Source organism: Scyliorhinus torazame, chromosome 10, assembly GCF_047496885.1.
Source record: "Scyliorhinus torazame isolate Kashiwa2021f chromosome 10, sScyTor2.1, whole genome shotgun sequence".
In the NCBI taxonomy this organism is placed as follows: Eukaryota; Metazoa; Chordata; class Chondrichthyes; order Carcharhiniformes; family Scyliorhinidae; genus Scyliorhinus; species Scyliorhinus torazame.
The window spans coordinates 46899323-46916906 of NC_092716.1; the positions used below are offsets into that span (position 1 = coordinate 46899323).

General features: G+C 49.3%; 1 protein-coding gene across 1 annotated transcript in view; it reads right to left on the reverse strand.

Moving 5' to 3' along the window:
* The window catches only part of znf469 (zinc finger protein 469), a 410063-nt gene that overhangs the window by 16002 nt on the left and 376477 nt on the right, over positions 1–17584 (reverse strand). The window lies entirely within an intron of this gene.

Below are 17584 nucleotides of genomic sequence, written 5' to 3' on the forward strand. Positions count from 1 at the left end.
AAATTCTCAGCACTACGATTGCTCTCATGCACTTGATATGACTGTCAATCTCACCATCAAAATGTCATTTAAAAACAAATTGTGTTGCATTGAGTCACAAATGATCACGTAGTGAAATGTCATGATAATGAGGAATCTAAGAAATATATTTTAGCAGAAACACTGCTACTTGATTTTAATGGAACATATCCATGCAAGAATTCATGCAATATTCCAGCATAAGAGCAGAGTTGTGCTGTTTCGTCCAAGCAAATTTCACAGAATCTCACAGTGCAGAAGAGGCCCTTCAGCCCATCGAGTCTGCACCAACAGGTGCAGCTGACCTGCCGACCTGATCCCATTTGCCAGCGCTTGGCCCATAGCCTTGTATATTATGACATGCCAAGTGCTCATCCAGGTACCTTTTAAAGGATGTGAGGCACCCGCCTCTACCATCCTCCCAGGTAGTACATTCCACGTCACCACTGTCTAGATAAAAATGTTTTTCCTCAAATCCCCCCTAAACCTCTTGCCCTTCACCTTGAGCTTGTGTCCCCTCGTGACTGACCCTTCAACTAAATGGAACAGCTTCTCCATATCCACCTGTCCATGTCCCTCATGAACTTGTATTTCGCAGTATCTTCATTGCAGTGTTAATATAAGCCTACTTGTGACAATAAAGATTATTATTACACCTCAATCAGGTCGTCCCCTCAGTCTTCTCTGCTCCAACAAAAACAACCCAAGCCTATCCAGTTTCTCCTCATAAATTAAATGTTCCATCCTAGGCAACATCCTGGTGAATCGCCTCTGCACCCCCTCCAATGCAATCACATCTTTCCTATAATGTGGTGACCAGAATTGCACACAGTACTCCAGCTGTGGCCTCACCAAAATTCTAAACATCTCCAACATGACCTCCCTGTTTTTGTAATCTGTGCCTTGTTTGATAAAGGCAAGTATTCCATATGCCTTTTGCACCACCCTATTAACCTGCCCTTCTGCCTTCAGAGATCTATGGACAAATATGCCAAGGTCCCTTTGTTCCTCAGAACTTACAAGTGTTGGATAATTGTTGTGCTGAAACATTGCGAAGTGCAAATTTCCTCAGTTGTTTGCACCACTTTGAGATGCACTTGCCTGAAACATAGCAACCCTCCACACCATCATTTTTTAAATCTTGAATCCCCCCCATAATATTTTTTAACCTGAATATGTTTCCTGAAGATATGCACTGATCGAGATTTATACCCATCTACAAGAACCGATCAGCAATTTTCCACGGCTTCTTCAACAAACACTCAATTCCTACCACCTAGAAGGACAAGGGCACCTGAACAGGATCAATTGCAAATTCTGCTCCAAGTCACACACTATCCTGACTTTGAAGTATTTGCCAATACTTAATTGTCGCTGGGTTGAAATTCTGGGACTCCTTCCATAATACAACTGTAGCAATTCAGGAAGGCAACTCATCACCATCTTCGCAATGGTAATTAGGGATGGGCAATAAATGCTGGCCCTGCGACCACTTATATCCTCTCAATGAAGAAAAAGGTTTACAAACAGCATGGCCCATGATCACCTGATATTGAAATTTCTGGAGTTTGATGGCAATTTTCTTCACATGTAAACTTTTTAAAAACTGAAACCTTAACAAAGCTGTTGTCCACCTTAGTTCAAATGAAGTTTCTCAGGCCCCTGTGCACCCAGCCCCCTGCCATTGCCACGTGGTATTCAATACGACTCAGAAGCTGGAATAAACTCACTAATGGCTATACCCTTTTATGCACAGTGACAGACGATGAGGAGCAGTAATAACCCCTCATGCCAGAAGATAGCAGACCAAAATATTTCCCTGCTGAGCTTGTTTAAGCCATTAAGTATGTCGGAAATTTGAACAAAAGTTCCCATTGACAAGATTTGTGCAAAAACAGTTGTGTTTTTGTGTAGTTTGGGCCTATTTTCATCAGGAAATGTAATCGGCAATATTTTCTCCTATTTGCTTGCAAACACACGTGCAATGAGGTAAACCATATCAAATGATGCATGGCTCTTTTGGGTCATTTCTTTCTCCAAACAAAAATGTTTTCCTAATATATTTTTCATGAATACAGCGTGTCTCTTTAAAGAACAGGCATACTGAAGTAATGAGAAGTTTGGACAAACATAGCATTGTGCATCAGTAACTAAAACGTAAATGGTTATAAATATAACTGATTGGGTGTACTCCAATAGTATTCAACTGCTTGAACTGATTTTGTGCATTGTTTTATTTTTCTTGCCAGTATGCTAGCAATGAACAGTGCAGTACAGGTCAGTACTGATAAGTAGCTAAATTATCACAGTGATCACCAACTGGTCAGTTCTTGATCTCAGCTGGCTCCCCTGGGAAAACATTAAACATACCACAAACGATGAAAAAATAATGAAAGCTGTGGGTCAAAAAATACATTTCTGGGGTGGCTGGTTATGGATCAGAATTGCTAAATGGCCAAAAATGGAATCCCTTTGTATCTTTTTGTTTAAGGAAAGGTATGAGTAAGAGGTTCAGTGAAAAATAAAAGTGAATGTATTCACATATACCTGTAGTCTAATTAAACTCTCTGAAGCAGCTCTCTATATAATTGAAATAACAATTACGAAGGGTGACACCTATGGGACAATGTGGAGATGACATCCATTAACTCTGGAGCAATGGTACAGGCAGACAGATCATTTGTTTTTCATAGAACCATACAATGATTACAGCGCAGAAGGAGGCCACTTGGCCCAATGTATCCATGCCAAAAGTGAGCTACTCCGCTAATCACACCGTCTGCTTTTTCCCGTAGCCCTGCAAAATGTGTACTTTTGCCCTGCAATTTCTTTTCTCTTCAGATAATTATCTAATTCCTTTGGAAAACCCATGATTGAATCTGCCTGTATATCCTTTCTACTCGTTGGGAGGCCAAGAGAATACAATAAACAGTGAATTTTATTTTTTAAAAATTAAATATGTCACAAAGCTTATGAATTTTATTAAATCATTCTGAAGCAGAAGATGGTTCATTGTAATTAATTATCAATATCGACCGATATAATAATCTCATGGATTTATGTTTTTAAGCTTGTGCTTAACTGTGCTTTATTGTGAGTTTTAAAAATCAGCAGCTTTTTATTTTGAGCAAAATCTGCCCAAATCAGTTGGTGAGATGGAGTTGTGGGAAAAGTACACATTTTTCTGGATACCATTCTTTGCTATTGCTTCCTAGCTGTTTAGAGATGTTGATGTATCCTAGATTTGGCTGAAAACAAGGCTGCAATGGAAACATTTCAGGCAAACTTCACAAATCCAATCTGAGTGAAAGACAGTCTAGGTAATTAAAATTATCATGCAGAAACTAGAAAGTGGATAAGCCTAAAAAAAACTGTGAACCATGTGGGCTGGAATTCTCCGGCCGTTGGGATTCTCTATACTTACTGGCAGCACACCCCCTGCCCACAGGTTTACAAGTGGCATGGTGTCGCTTCAATGGAAAATCCCAGTGACAAGCGTTGGGAAGAGAGAATGCAACTGCCAGTGAATGGTGCGCCACCGCGAAACATATGGCTGAGGGACCGGAGAATCCTGCCGGTTTCCTTGCAAACACTCAGCATATTTGGGTGCAAGTCCTCTCTTTGTTACTTGGAACAAGTTATCAACCTGCTAAAATAAATGAATTAATACCTGTTAAGTGAGAGAAGAATTAGGCATAACTATGTTAGAGTATTGGAGGTTTTCTGGTGCAGCCGACAGCACCCCTACCTCTGAGCCAGAAGCTCTGGGTTCAAGTCCCATCCCAGGACGTGATGGCCAATGAAGGTACTTTCATTTTTTCAAAAAAATTTAGAGTACCCAATTTTTTTCTAATTAAGGGGCAATTTAGCATGAGCAATCCACCTACCCTGCACATCTTTTTGGGTTGTGGGGGTGAGACCTACACGCAGACACAGGGAGAATGTGCAAACTCCACACAGGCAGTGACCCGGGGCCAGGATCGAACCCGGGTCCTCGGCGCCGTGAGGCAGCAGTGCTAACCACCGAGCCACAGTGCTGCCCCAGGAAGGTCCTTTCATAATGAGGTTAAACAGGTTGAATGTGTCAATCTCATGGTATAAGCCCCTTGTGACAGGCTAGCGACCTGGGCTGGGATTCTCCGATCCCACGCCGGGTCGGAGAATCGGCGGTGGGACGGGAGAATCCCACCACGCCGCTCCGACGATTCTCCGGTCGCCGGAGAATCGGCGCAAATCGCGCCCGCGTGGCTGCTGCGGTGCCTGTTGGGGGCCTTTGAAAGCGGCGATCCACCGCGCTCGATGGGCCAAGTGCCGACCAAGTTCCGCCGGCGTGGTTTACATATGCTCACACCCGGCGGGACCTCAGTGTTCTGGAAGCGGGGGCCGTCCTGGGGGGGAATCCGACTCTGGGGGGCCTCCACGGTGGCCAGGCCCGCGATCAGGGGCTACCGATCGGCGGGGCGCTCTCATTTTGGGGGTGGGTGGGCCTATGTTCCTCCACGCCGCGTGCCTGTAGCCGCTCTAGCCCCCGAAGAACAGAATTACTGGGCCTGGAGGCCCGTTGACACCGGCGTCGCTCACGCCGGTTTTGAAGCTGGCGTCAACGCTTGGCTGCGATATCGGAGAATCCCGGCCCTGTTCTGGGAATTACTAGCTGTGGAAACAGACAGAAGTGTGCCTTAGTGCATTACCAGGTGTGGAAAGAGAATTGGAATTGGATATTAAACTAATATCTCTGGATAGCTCATAAGCAAACGTGACTTCAGTTTCAAATACTCATGAGTTCTTCACCTTGTAGAAGCCAGTCTTCAGCCAATTCAATTCACTCCATGGATATCAAGAAGTGGGTTACTTCACTGGATACAGCAAAGGCCATGGGTTCTAACTACAAGCCTGCTACGGTGTTGAAGACATGCTCCAGAAATAGTTGCATCTCCAGCATGGATGTAATATGGAGACCTCACTGACAAATGGATGATTGCCTGAGGATGTCCTGTTCAAAATAAGCAGGACAATTATCCGATTATAACTCCATCAACTTACTGTTAATCATGAGCAAAGTAAAGGGGATGGATCATCGACAGTAATATCTATTGGCACTTACTCAACAAAACCCCTCTCACCAATGCTCAGTTTGAGTTCCACAAGGATCACTGTTCCAGACCTCATTACAACCTTGGTCCAAATATGGATAAAAATGCTGAATTCCAGACATATGTTGGAAGTGACAGTGCAGTTGCATATGACTGAATGTGGCATCAAGGAACTGAGTAAAATTAAAGTCAATGGGAATTATGAGGAAAACTCTCCACTGACAGGGATATGCCTAAAACAAAGGAAAATGGTAGTGGCTGTTGGAGGTTAATCATCTTACCCCTTGGACATCACTGCAGGAGTTCTTCAGGGTATTGTCCTAGGCCCAACCATCTTCAGTTGCTTCAACAAAGACCTTCTCTCCATTATAATATCAAAAGTGAGGATGTATGCAACTCCTCAGATAATGAAGCAAAAGGTGTTTACATGTAGCGAAACCGGGACAACATTCAGGCGTAGGTTGATAAGTGGGAAGTAGTATTCACGCCACACCAGTGCCATGCAATGACTATCCCAAGCAAGAGAGAATCTGTCACCCCATGACATTCAACTTCATTACTATCATCAAAATCTCCTACTTTCAACATCCTGGAGTCACCACTGACCCAAAACCCTAACCGGACCAACCACATAAATATGGTGGGTATAAAAGCAGGTCAGAGCTGGGTATTTTGTGGGAAATGACTCGCCTCATTCCCCAAAGCCTGTCCACTATCTACAAATCAGAAATTTGTTGGAATGTTCGGGTCGTCAGTTTGCCGCACTCCAACAATAGCCAAGAAGCTCAACATCATTCAGGACAAAGCAGCCCCCCCTGATCAGCATCCCATCCACCACCTTAAATATTCACTCCTTGCCTTATACCACTGGTGCCTAGGTTCTGCCATGAGAGACTGGAGGAGGCTGTCTCATATCGTTTCTGCTTGACACTAAACTGAGTATCAACCCAATTTGATGCCAAGTACAACTTACTAACTCAAGGGCTTGAGACCTTTTGAAAATGTTGTAAATGGAAGCAGAGCTTGCTGAATTATTTTGAGTTTTGAGACTGCAGGCGCTCTCACCAGTGTTCTCAAAACATTTTAAGTGTTCCAGCCCAAGGCAGAGCCCTCTGCCTGGTTATGCACGCATTGCATTCATGCTGTGTCAAATCAAATCCACATAAATTATTGTGGCAAACAATATGTTAGAGAAGTTGCTGTCATTTAAACAAATAATGAACCAACAACATTTGTTTTTAATTTTCCAATCAAATCTGCCATCCAGTCTTAACAAAACTTTTGAACTATACATCTCTGGGCCTCATCATAGTTTACAAATTTCAATAAAAGAATGCTGTACATGCTTATAATCACCTCACAGCACAGTGCAAGATTATGGATATTTTTGAAACTTTTGAAAATTAAATTCATACAGAAATAAATTACTTTCAAGTGTTTTTGACTTAATATTGTTCATTTGTCCTTTTTCTCTGTAATCAAAAACAATCCTTTCCTGGAGAAATTAATCAGTTAGGTATCACAACAGAGAGTATTTTCATTTAAATTACTCCTCATGATTTCAGTAAACATAGTTCTCACCTGAATTTGACATTAAAATTGTATGGAAATAAATTTGTGATCATATGGCAAACCCATCAGTTCCTTTCCTTTCAAGAATTTAACTCAAAGAGGCATTTAAATAGTCCAGCATTCATAATCCATCATTATAAACAAGTTTTCACACTTCCCTTTTCTTCAGAAGTTAAATGGAATATGAACACATCCTCAAACAAAGAACTTTCTTCAGATATTTTCCTTTGGTTTTAGTCCAGTGCCAAAAATCCAGAAAAACAAAACTAAATTCAGTTAAATAATATTTAATGCCAGTGCCAAAAATCCAGAACTTTTCTGAAGAAGAAAATTAAAGGAAAATTCTAACTTCACTCATTCTCCTTTCTATACACTGATTTTGTTTTTACGATGTCGAGCTGGGTGACTCTTGTACTCACTGAGCATACCCCCAAGGGTAGCAAGCAACAGTCTTCGTGATCTCATTGTTCATACTCTTGGTGTAAATATGATAAGAGCACACAGTAAATATCAAAAACAGCTGGATCCAAAAACTAATGGCAGCAGCTTGCCTTTTTATTTCCTAAGAAACAAACCGCAGATTGCACATTCAATGAGTGAAATACGCATTTCATGATGTACAATCCTGGAACCCATCTGATTTGTGTTTTGTTTGTGTATTAAGAATGCATTTTACATCAGTCCCAACACTGACAACAAAAGATCAATTTCAAAAAAATACTGAAGTTTTTATTAATGTTTGGTAATTGTAGTTGTTACATTCAATCCCAGTTCTCTGGTTAGGCAAACCCATTGTTTGTTTGGGCTTTAATCCCTGACATGATCTGCAAACAATGACATTTTCATTCATTCAGTTTTGAAGCAGTGATAATGTCTTTTGATTGATTTTGCAATAAATATATTCATGGTTTTACAAAAGATTAAGGTTTATCAGTCTGAGCATTCAGAAGTTCATTTGTAGCCTCCTTTCAGTCATACCTCTGGTTTTGCGGTACTGGAATTCCTCTATGGAATAAGTGATACACTACCCGTCTCAATACCAGACATGGAGACAGAAGCCAGCTAGGCCTCAACTGCCCTCATAACTAAAGAAAACAGACATAGCACATAACTGAATGGCTGTTAATATAGGGCAGTAGGACAATGGTAAATTTTAGAAGTAAATAAAATCTGTTTCTTTTGGTTACAGAAGATATATCATGTGTCCAGAATGGTTGAAGAAAATTATCTTTGTCACTGTTCCACATATGGCATAATTCCAAATATTTTAGGTCAGCAAGCTATTTTAAGCAAGAACCAGTAAATATGGAAAAGACTCTATAAATGTATTGATGAAAGTATATTACAGAAAATTAATATATGAATTATATATGTGGTTAAGATACCTGTAATTCTTTGCGTGTTTAGCATCTGTATATGCCTCTTCAAGTGTTTTGCATTGCACAAAGGATAATCATGTTCTCATTCAACACCTTGTGATATCATATGTGCAATGAAAACTCTTGAAGAAGACATCCAAAATAAGAGTTGTTTTACCTACAATTTGTGTAGCTCACTTGATGGAGATAAAGAATCTTCCAAGGAATGGCAATTCCAAGGATTGGCACTCTGCTCTTATTTACTTACCTTTCACTGGTCCGCTTGCCCGATTTGCAAACCAGACCCTCCAGAGAAATATCTGCTCTTGGAGCCCCTCCTTCCTGGGTGTTGTCCCCTTTTTTGATACTAGCTGCTATATACCAGTAGATTTAAATGTCCTAAAGCCATTTTGACAAGCAGGGAAAGAAGGTAAGTATGTAAGGTTGGTGGATGAGGCTGTAGGATGCAGGAGGTGTGTGAGGGGTTAGGGTGATTGGGAAGGGTAGTCAGGGATGGGAGGGTAGTTGGGGGTAGCTGGAGGCCCCCGGGGGTTGTCAGAAGTTCAGGAGGTTAGTTGCGATGGGGGTGGTGGCGCTGTAGTCGGGGAGAGTAGTGGGGAGCAGTGGGAGTCAGGGTGTTAGGTGGGGGAGTCAGGGGTGAGGGTGCTGTAATATGCCTTTAAGGGATATTAACATGATATCAATAGAAAGTAAGTCATGTGATTCAGTCTTAGTTTTACTTTTGCTTTGAGTAAAGCACTCACACAGCTCTGCTACCTTCAAGCTATATACCTATGTTTAGCTGTTCCCATGTGCCCAGTCCTAATAACTGAACCTACAAGATGTTTACCCAATCTCTTATGAGTGGTTGGTACTTTTTATGTTGTACAGTAAATAAGTGCAAGCAATTATATCATTATAATAACATGACATGGGAGTTGGCGGGTAGAATTGTGGTCAGTAAAATAGTAACCTAGATGTTGGAACTGGTTTAATCCTTGTAACCTTTCCTTTGTAACTATTCTGGTAAATGAGCCAGATCCACCTGAAGTCTCCAATTTTAACTCTAGAGTTGGAGAGTTCCAGACACAGATTAATTGCCCATCAGAAGTTGAAACTTTCTGAGAAATTTCCAGTCCTTGGCATTATTGGGTCCCCCAGCGTATCTTTCGGGGTTCTTCTGTGGTTCAATCGGAAATTGGAAGTTCTGGGCCAAAAGTTGATTGTAAGGTTGCCCACTCCCATTCAAAACTGTTTTGTTGATCTGGTGAAAACAAGTTTTCTGAAATTTGTTGTCAAAAGCTCAACCTGCTGGATTTTATAGAACTAGGCTTCCCATTACTGCAATTTGCTCTGGAGGTTATGTGAACAATTATGAACAATCGTCACAGAAATTTCATTGGGTTATCTTGGTTTCCTACTAGAAAGAGAATTTGGAAGCCTGGGACAAACAGCATAAACAGCCATTTTTAACTGGTTATACTCACTAACATGTGGAGACTTGTGCCAAAATTGGGAGAGCTGTCCCACAAATGAGTTAAGCAACAGCCTGACATAATTATACTCACTGAATCAGAGGCTGGATAGACTCATGTAACTATCCCTGCAGAGACCTTTCAAAATAGAAATTCGAACTTCCAGTTAATAGCTGAATGAATAATACAAGATTTCATGTTTTAAGACTTTTACTGTAACACAAGATAAAATCACGAATGATGAAACACCTTTATGTAGGCCCCTTGTACTTTAAGCCACAGAACAGCATTTTTCCCTCTTTCCTTTAAGCACAACTGAGGATACATACTTCACGGGTATACTTTATACTGACTTTAAGTAGACATACAATTCTTCCAGAATCAGTCCAAACTTATTCTTAACACCTGAAGCTTTATTGCTTCTCCTTTCTGCTAATTTGTTATCTAAGAACTGTCTTTCACAGTGAGGTACACATTCAGAAAGTCTTCCTCTAGCATGAGCTTGGTGAATCCTCCAGCCTCATTTGGCCTTTCCAATCAGAGAGTAAGCTCCCAACTGCATTGTTGAGCAGCAAACCATACAGACTTTCTAGCTCCAGCTGCTCTCTCTTTCTCTCTCTCGGACCCAGGCAAACCATCCGACCCTTCTATGCTGTTCAGTGATACTTTAGGAAATCCTGGATCTTGATCTTTGCAATGACTTCCTTTGCACCTTTCCCAATGGCAATGTGAAACACATGGGGCGGGATTCTCCATTGGCTGACGGCGCAATTTGAAAACATGATTTGGTGGAGAATAGGTTCCAATGCCAAAATCACGGTGGGCGAAGATTTGACGGCAAATCGCAATTCTCCATCACCTCAACAGCGGCATCAATGTGGTCCGGAACTCACGTACAGTAAACACCATTTGCATCTCATTTGCAGGCATGACCTGGTATTCTCCAGGGCATCCGCAATTCTCTGCCTCTGATGGGCCGAGTCCCGGCGTCGCGGTTCACTTGAGCTTTTAAAAATCGTGAAACAGGTGCCGTCATGGCTGCTGAGGGAGCGAGGGGGTGTCCAACATCGCCATAGCTTGCTGACAATTGTGCTGTTGGCCGGTGGGCTTCTGCCATAGCCAAGTGGAGTAGCAGGGGTAGCCAGGACATGGGCTGTGGGATCGGGGTGGACGGGCACGGAGCACCGTTACCGCGGCTTGCACTGCAGCCATGCAGCTGTGCACGCTGCCGATAGCCCACTGTGAACTTAGGGCCACAGGCCATATAGGTGTCCCCCCCACGGCACACTCCCATGTTCCCTCTGGCTCCAGCCGACCCATCAGCGGAATGGGCATGCTCCAGCGCACTAGCACAACCTTGTTGGCTGGGATGAGTGTGTGTGTGGGGATTGTAATGTGTTTATGCGGATGCAGCTTGTCAGCCTCCCAAGTGTCAATCATGGACCCCGCGAATCCCGCTCCATTTTTCATTCGAATTGATTATGTTCCATATGGCACCAGTGCTAGCGCCTCCACAGTCGCTGTATCGGTCCAGGTTCGGTGCCCGTTTTGCTTTCATGAAAGTCCACGAATCCTGCCCTAGCATCAACACTTAGTTTCAGGAATGGGGAATCCAGTCCATGGATCTTGTCTCCAGGCCAAAATACTGCCTAGCTATCATTAAGAGCCCAACTCTCTTTCACCTTGGAACTGATTGGAGCAGTTTATATCAGAACTGTTTACAACCTGATACTTTAGCACTTTGGAAACTCTCAGTCTATCCACTGTTAACATACAGGCTGCTGCCATTGTCTCCAAGTGTAAACACCTGTCACCTTCTTCCCAGTAAAACAATCTGGGGCTTCTTTAATCTCTAACAATTAAAACACACACATAGGCAGATTTCAGTACAAGTCACATGATCCGCTTTTTACCTTACAGGCACAGTCCACAAACATAATAATGCTATAAAGCATATCATTGTAACACCCACCAAAGATGGTGACATACAGTCAGGAGGGCGTGGCCCTAGCAGTAATCAATATTGACTCTCAACCCCATGAAGTCTCAGGTCAAGCACAGGCAAGGTACTTCCTGCTGATTTTCATCTACTGCCCTCCTCAGCCAACAAATTAGTACTCCTCTATGTTAATGATAGGAAATAAAGATAGTTTAAAGAATTTACATTTGTATTGTGGGTACTAGATGTAAGGGATAAGTTTAAGCTTAATTTGTGTTTCTTTATTTGTGTGCTAAGAAAGGCCGTAAAACTTCAGTTAGCTTCATGTTAAACAAAGTCCCTGCATGTCTATAGGCTTTAGTTTCACTTTAAACTTTGCCTGCATTGTAATTAAGGATTTACAACATAAAAGTGATAACAGACATTAAAACAAACTAAGCTGTTGCTTAGCAATCAGGTGCCCACACTGAAAAGTAGAAGTATTTGAGTTCAGTTGGAACCAGGTAACTGAGAAGAAGGCAGCTCTTACAGAAACAGCCAATGCAAGCAGGACAATAGAGTAAGGGGCAGAAAGCAAGTCCCAGAAGCTAAAGAACAGATATTTCCAAAAATCAGGGAAGGAAAAGTGTAAAGTTCCAGGCAGATTAAAATCAAAGGGATGAACTGGAATCTGAACAAGGTACTGTTCACTGAAGATAGAGAGAGGCTCCTAGTCAAAGACAGAGATGCAAGGTGCAGAAATTAAGTGGTTGGCTAGCGAGAAGCCAGATATCTGAAGTAATTTAAAGTTGAACCTTAATACAGTCTGTGAAGCAGTGGTGACCTGGGGTGAAATTCTCCGTTACGGCGCAAAGTCCGCCGATCGGCGCAAAAAACGGCGCAAATCCGACCTGCGTCACGCCGCAAAAATCATCGCGAAGTCTCCGGCCCAAAATGGGCTAGCAGCGACGTGACGGGATCCGCGCTTGCTCACGTGGTTCACGCCGTGCAGCATCATACACGCCGCACGGCGTGACGGCTCATAAGGACGCGCTGCTCCCCCCCCCCCCGACCAGAACACCCGACCGGATGGCCGGCCGCCGCTCAGCCCCGAGGTTCCAGTCACGGGATGTGGAGGCGCTCCTGGACGCAGTGGAGCAGAGGAGGGAGGCCCTGTATCCCGGGCACGGCCACAGAGTTGCCCCACGCCACAGCCGGCATCTGTGGAGGGAGGTGGCAGAGGCCGTCACCGCTGTGGCCCTGACACCACAGACAGGCACCCAGTGCCACAAGAAGGTGAACGACCTCGTCAGAGCAGGCAAGGTGAGCCTCCCCCCCCTGCCCGATATCCATATCCCCCATATCCCCCCTCCCCCATATCCCCCCCTCCCCCATATCCCCAAGTGAATCCAGCCCTAACCTTAACCTCTGCAATACACGTGCAACCGATGGCGTGCATTCATATACCTGCCTAACACTGTTGCCTTTTACCCCTGCCACCCCCCCCCCCCCCCCCCCGCCACAGGTGAAACGTGCACACAACACCAGGGAGCATGTGAGGACTGGAGGAGGCCCCGCTGATGAGAGGCCACTGACCGAACACGAGGAAAGGGCCCTGGAACTGGCTGGCGGACCTGAGGACTGGGAGGTTGCTGATGCAGAGGTCGGGGGTGTACTAGCAAGTGAGCCACCGACAGCCCGTCCCCATATCCCCCCCTCCCCTATATCCCCCTCCCCCATATCACCTGATCAATGCCTGCGTGTCTAACCATGCATGCTTCATTGTGTATCGCAGGAGCAAACGTCCAGGCACCCATCCCCGCAGATGCAGACCGCCCGCAGGATGCCCCTCGGAGGCCACGGGAGACGGAGAGACCCGGACCCTCCGGCATGCGACGCCCGCAGGATGACCCTCGCACACCACGGGAGACGGAGAGACCTGGACCCTCCGGCATGCGACGCCCGCAGGATGTCCCTTGGAGACCACGGGAGACGGAGAGACCTGGAGCAACAGGGCGACGACACCCCCGTCTCGTGCGGGTGCGACGACGCAGGCGTGTGCCACCCAGCGACGAGAGGGGCAGCCACAGGCCCCCGTCACAGCCGAGCCAGGACACCACTACCCAGGACACCACTACCCAGGACACCACTACCCAGGACACCCCTACCCGGGACAGCACTACCCAGGAAGACGAAATACCGGACAGTGACACAGAGTGGATGGGTGGAGACGAACCCCCACCCCAAAGTGCCATGGACTCAGAGTGGGACGAAGAGCACGACACAACGCCACTGCTGTCACCAACACCCTCCACCATCGCAGAAACACTCACCTCGGTTGGGCACTTTAGTGATGAGGCGTCTGGTACACTCACTGGTGCGCACCACACAGCCGTCCTGGTACAGCAGGTGGAGGTAGGAGCAGCAGAGGGGCCGGGCGGTCGGAGGGCAGCCCAGCCCAAGCGAACATCTGCCGCCCAGATGGATCCCGGGTTCCTGGAGTTACCACACCCACCCATAGATCCGATGCAACCACCGAACCGGAGACGAGCGAAGAGGGTGACGGCCGGCTTGCGGCGGCTGCAGTCGCAGGTGGAGGAGTCCACCCGCGTCCGGGAGCTGGGAGTGGTGCCGGTCATACGTGCCACCCAGGCCGACACCGCACGGGTGGTGTCCACGGTGGAGGCAATGGGTGCGACGGTGTCAGACATGGGGAACGGTTTGCGAGGCCTGGGGCTTTCCGTGCAGGTGGCGTCTGTGGCCCAGGACATGGCTGCCCTCTCACAGGAGGCCATGAGCCAGTGCCAGCGCCAGATGGCAGAGGCGCTCAACGCCATCGCCCAGTCTCAGCAGGCCATGGCCCAGTCTCAGCAGGTCATGACCCAGTCTCAGCAGGCCATAGCCCAGTCTCTGCAGGCCATGGCCCAGTCTCTGCAGGCCATCGCTGAGGGCATCGGCGCCAGTGGCCATGTGCGAGCCGGCGTCGCACTGTCACAGACAGGGTTTGCCAACCCCCTGGGCTCCATGGCTGCAAACCTGCAGACCCCTGTCGATACCAGCACGGGCCTCCAGGACTGGCAGCGCCAGATGTCGGGGGGGCGTCAGATGGCCAGTCCGTTCGCATCGCCCACCCATGTAGAGGCCTGGGGGCCATCGGGCACCCCGAGGGAGGAGGAGGTGCTGTGGTCCGTCCCGGGTCCCCCTGTAGGGGAGGTCCCGGAACATGTGACACCTCGGACTCCCCCCCCTTCCGTCCCAGGTGCATCGGGTGGGCAACGGGCAGGAATGGCTGGCAGCTCGCCATCCCAGTCTCCCGGGCCGCAGCCTGGCCCATCTAGGCCAGGACGCCCCAGGAAACGGCCGCCAAAGGGATCCTGTGTCAGAGGGCAGGAATCACAGGAGTCCACCTCCAGTTCTGCTGTACCATCTGGGGAACCACGTAGATGTAGTCATAGGGTCCGTAAGGCCAAACAATTAGACACTGAGTAAGTTGGCACGGGTGCAGGGCACAGATGAGTTTTAGGGGCTAGGGCACGTGCATGAACTCCTTTGGTTATTAAAGTCAATGTTACACCTACAGAAGCTGCCTTTGTGCTCTGTCCAAAGCGTGCGGGGGTGTCATGTACGTTGAGCGCAAGGGTGTGTGTGTGAGGGGTGGTCTTACCTCAGCCCCAGGTGAGTCTGCCCCTTCCCCCTGGGCCGCCATCAACATCCCCCCGGGCAGAGGACGGGACCGTGCGCTGCAGTGTCACAGCCGCATGCAGGGATGGTCCGGGTGGATGGTGGTACTGTGGCCATGGGTCAGACATAGTCCGACGATGTGGAGCCAGGAGCTCATCGCAGGGCGGGTTGTCATCATCCTCCATGGCCTGCAATAGACGCGCGTCCACCGGCAACTGTGTGAGCCCAGCCGTTGTGCCGCAGGTGGATCGGCAATGGGGGGGGGGGTGGTGTGCATGAGGGTGGGGTGGGTGGGGTTGGGGAGGGGGGTGAGGGTGCTGGGTGGGTGGATGGGTGGGGGGTGAGGGTGGTCGGCTGTTGCCATGGTGTGCGGTCTGTGGCCATACTACCCGATTCCCACGCCCATCTAGTCAGTGAAGCAGGCGGCTATCAGCCTGTCCCGTGCCCGCTGGCCCAGCCGGTAACGGTGGACAGCCACCCGCCAGTTTCTAGCCCGTCTGCCCTGACCATTGCCCCTATCCCCCTCACCTGTGGAGGACTGCGCCTCTTCCTGCTGCTCCTCCACTCCGCCCTCCTCTGCCTGCGGCACATCGCCCCTCTGCTGGGCGGTATTGTGCAGGACGCAGCACACCACAATGATGCGGCCGACCCTATCTGACCGATACTGGAGGGCGCCCCCAGAGAGGTCCAGGCACCTGAAACGCATCTTCAGCACGCCAAAGCACCTCTCTATCACTCCCCTTGTCGCTACATGGGCATCATTGTAGCGGTTCTCCGCCTCATTGCGTGGCCTCCATATAGGCGTCATCAGCCACGATCGCAATGGGTAGCCCCTGTCGCCCAGCAACCAGCCCCTCAGCCGGGGATGGCATCCCTCGTACATGCCGGTGATGTATGACCGCGACAACACGTATGAGTCGTGTACACTGCCCGGGTAACGGGCGTAGACGTGCAGGATTATCATGCGGTGGTCGCAGACCACCTGTATGTTCATCGAATAGGTCCCCTTCCTATTGGTGAACACGGCCCTGTTATCTGCAGGTGGCCGCACGGCGACGTGCATCCCATCAATCGCGCCCTGGACCATGGGGAACCCGGCCACGGCAGAGAAGCCCACGGCCCGGGCATCTTGGCTGGCCCGGTCCACAGGGAAGCGGATGTAGCGGTGCGCCATGGCATATAGGGCGTCTGTCACTGCCCGGATGCACCGATGCACCGATGTCTGCGATATGTCGGACAGGTCCCCACTCGGTGCCAGGAATGACCCCGTTGCATAAATGTTAAGGGCCACCGTAACCTTGACGGACACGGGGAGAGGGTGTCCCCCGCCAGTGCCACGCGGTGACAGGTGTGCCAGCAGGTGGCAGATGTGTGCCACGGTTTCCCGCCTCATCCGGAGTCTCCTCCTGCATTCCCGGTCCGTGAGGTCCTGGTATGACAGCCGGGGCCGGTACACACGGGGCGCCCTCGGGTGCCTCCATTGCCGTGGGGCCGCGACGTCCTCCTCCCCCTGCCCCTCTGCGGCAGCCTGCTCCGCCTCTCTGGCACGCTCCTCCTCCTCCTCATCCAGGGCAACATAGACATTAGCGGCTGCCGCCGGGGCGGCCAACATCGCTGGATGATCGGAAAACATGACGGCCTGGTGGGGGGTGGGGGCGAACGACGACATTTCATCATTGCCCATAGCCCCTCCTCCCCCCAGCCAGGTGGCATGGACCGCATGGGTCCAATTGTTGGAGGCTGGCACCTGGCCAGGTGGACCAACTCATTTCCCTCGCACCCCCTCTCCCCGGCACGGGCCCCCCATCCTCCTCCCCGGCACGGACCCCCCATCCTCCTCCCCGGCACGGACCCCATCCTCCTCCCCGGCACGGGCCCCCCATCCTCCTCCCCGGCACGGACCCCCCATCCTCCTCCCCGGCACGGACCCCCCATCCTCCTCCCCGGCACAGACCCCCCATCCACCTCCCCGGCACGGACCCCATCCTCCTCCCCGGTACGGGCCCCCCATCCTCCTCCCCGGCACGGACCCCCACCCCCCATCCCCCTCCCCGGCACGGACCCCCCATCCTCCTCCCCGGCACGGACCCCCCATCCTCATCCCCGGCAAGGGCCCCCGATCCTCCTCCCCGGCACGGGCCCCCCATCCTCCTCCCCGGCACGGACCCCCCATCCTCCTCCCCGGCATGGACCCCCCATCCACCTCCCCGGCACGGACCCCATCCTCCTCCCCGGTACGGGCCCCCCATCCTCCTCCCCGGCACGGACCCCCCCCCAATCCCCCTCCCCGGCACGGACACCCCATCCTCCTCCCCGGCACGGACCCCCCATCCTCCTCCCCAGCAAGGGCCCCCCATCCTCCTCCCCGGCACGGACCCCCCCCATCCTCCTCCCCGGCACGGACCCCATCCTCCTCCCCGGCACGGCCCCCCCCATCCCCCTCCCCGGCACGGACCCCCCATCCTCCTC